Source organism: Chelonoidis abingdonii, unplaced genomic scaffold (assembly GCF_003597395.2).
Source record: "Chelonoidis abingdonii isolate Lonesome George unplaced genomic scaffold, CheloAbing_2.0 scaffold3352, whole genome shotgun sequence".
NCBI classification, from domain to species: Eukaryota; Metazoa; Chordata; order Testudines; family Testudinidae; genus Chelonoidis; species Chelonoidis abingdonii.
Window position 1 is genome coordinate 3,033 of NW_027427613.1, and position 2,697 is coordinate 5,729.

Sequence of the window (2,697 nt, forward strand, 5' to 3'; positions counted from 1 at the left end):
ATACAACCACATACCTCGATGTCACCTGGAGAAGGCAGAGCCTGTGGAGCTCACTAAGCTGCTGATCAGTCACTACAGGGTGCATTATGCGGTGCAGGTGACCACGATGGTGCTGGAAGCTATCAACCAGAGAGACCTGGCAGAGAGACTTCGCAGGGCAACAATGGCTGGTCAGGAATGAGCCAGTGTGGAGAGATCAGCCTCCTCTCTTCAGGGGATCCCACTGCGTCTTCATCTCTGCATCCTCCCTGCTCTTTGAATTCTAAGCACAATCTTAGACAGAATACGCTCCTCTCTTTTCATAAGTCAGAGCCCTTGGGAACTGAATACAAGCCAATTCCTTTCTGAGTTCACATTTTTCTGACCCTTTAAGATCAGGTTTCACTTTAATTGTCTCTCTGTTCCCCACTTCCCCCAAACTCTTTTCAAGCCCCCACTCCTATCTGCAATCTGCAGTTTTGATTTTATTATCCCCCTCCCCACTTGAATATATTTGTTCTCTGTTTATAATTCCACTAGTGACTCTGCAGGGTGTTAAAAGGCAGCTATTAAAGTTAGACATTTTTAAATCACCACGTCCAGGTAACTTGCATCCAAGAGTTTTAAAAGAGCTGGCGGAGGAGTGCTAATGTGGATTCCCAATAACTCTTGGGAAGTTCAAGAAGATTGGAAGAAAGTGAAAGTTGTGCCAGTATTTTAGAAGGGTAAATGGGATGACCCAGGTAATTATAGTTGGTCAGCCTGACATCAATCTTGGGCAAGATAACTGTGCAGCTGATATTGGATTTGATTAATAAAAAAATTAATTAAGGTAATAAAATTAATGCTAATCACAATGGGTTTGTGGAATACAGATCCTGTCAAACCAACTTGATAGCTTTTTCGTGAGATTACAAGTTTGGCTGATAAAGGTAATAGTGTCAATGTGAGATACATAGGCCTGGTCTACACTATGAAGTTACGTTGACCTAAGTCAGCTTGTTTCGGCTTAGTTTTACATGTGTCCGCACCTGTATTAGTCTCTTGCTAACATAACATCACCTCTCCAGATGACAGAGCCAGAGCTGACCTATTTCTCCTATAGACACTGCATTGCCTGTGTTAATCCTAACAGTTCTCCACAGCTATCCCACAATGCCCTGGTTGCCCCCGTGACCGTGACCATTCTGATCGCCATTGTGAAATCCATTGCCCAGGGGTCACAGACACCGGAAGCCTCCTTCCATCCCCTTGAAAAACGTCATTGTGTTTTGTGTGCCTTTTCCTGATTGTCCACCTTGGCAAGCATGCGGCAAGCCAGGGAGACCACCACCACATCTGGGGCTCCCCTGTGGACCTGCCACTTTACAATGAACTGCACCCCCCACCAGCGCCTGAAATCTGACCAGGGACACTTTGCAAGAGCTAGGCATGGGATCCTCTGCAATGCTCAGTGAGGAGGAGGAGAAGGGAGTGAGAAGCAGAGGGGAATACAAAACATGCTGGGAACCAGGAACTGCTTGAAACTCTGCCGGAATTGAGCCAGTCCCGTCACATGAGCGCAGATGGCCTGGGGATGACAGTGAAGGGAGCTCAGGTACGTGTATTGGTGCATTACTCCTCATGTTCAGAAGCAGCAGAGAATCCTGTGGCACCTTATAGACTAACAGACGTTTTGGAGCGTGAGCTTTCGTGGGTGAATACCCACTTCGTCAGACGCAGGTGTCTGTGTCTGACGAAGTGGGTATTCATCCACGAAAGCTCACGCTCCAAAACGTCTGTTAGTCTATAAGATGCCACAGGATTCTCTGCTGCTTTTACAGATCCAGATAACATGGCTACCCCTCTGATACTTGACACCATGTTCAGAAGAGCACTGGGAATACAATTAAAATTAATATTCTCAAATACATTATCGTTGCTACTTCAATCACCTGCTATATGCTAGGAAATTCATTCAAAAAGATTATTGTAGCAGTCCTAATTACGCAATCCACAACAGACCCCTGGCCCGTGCTCAAATTGAGATAGAAAGAAGAGGTGGAGGCCGTGTTCGCCTTTCCTTTCTTTTTCCCATTTTTGCTAGGCATGGAGAACAACGATTCTCCTCCTGCAGAGTACTGTGTTCATCCATACAGGGTCGTCCCTTGTACCGTCAAGAGATCTCGATGAAACTTTCATGGAGATACTGTACAATCCTCCCCAAATCATTGTAAGGGATGGTAGCTTTGTTTCTTCCCTCACGATCGGAGACGTTCCCGTGCCACTCTGCATGGAGATCCGCTGGCACGCTGCATTAAGTGGACTAGCAGCATATAGGCTTGGGCAGCTTAGGGACACTACCAGCAGCTGCGTTCTCTGAGCTTTGGTCAACCTCAGGAATGAGATATCAGCCAAAATCACCACTGCCTGTGAAAATAGTGACAATATGCAATTCACTGCATTTTTCCTTTACTTATACCCAAGGGTTCCCGGCATGGAAACCTCCAGTGTAATAGGTTCCCATCTTCCTGTAGTCTGTACTCACTCTGGCTTGAGCTGCCAAGCCACATTGTGAGGGGCTGTCCCAAAGCTAAAGTGACAATTCGCATTATTAAATAAAGATCTTTGTGGGAATAACATAAGGGGAGTTTTGAGGTTTATCTTCCCCCTTCTGCTCTGACTGTAAATCTAACAGTGATTCAGTCTGTTTTTATCAGCAGCTTCTGCTGTGGTGCC

The 2,697-nt window shown here is 46.1% G+C and overlaps 1 long non-coding RNA gene across 1 annotated transcript; it reads right to left on the minus strand.

Moving 5' to 3' along the window:
- Positions 1–640: 640 nt before the first annotated feature.
- Positions 641–2,408, minus strand: LOC142046079 (uncharacterized). The gene is made up of 2 exons (XR_012654988.1): positions 1,838–2,408; positions 641–1,599 (listed from the first exon to the last, which is right to left on the minus strand). It is a non-coding gene; the product is annotated as an uncharacterized LOC142046079 (long non-coding RNA).
- Between the last annotated feature and the right edge of the window lie 289 nt (positions 2,409–2,697).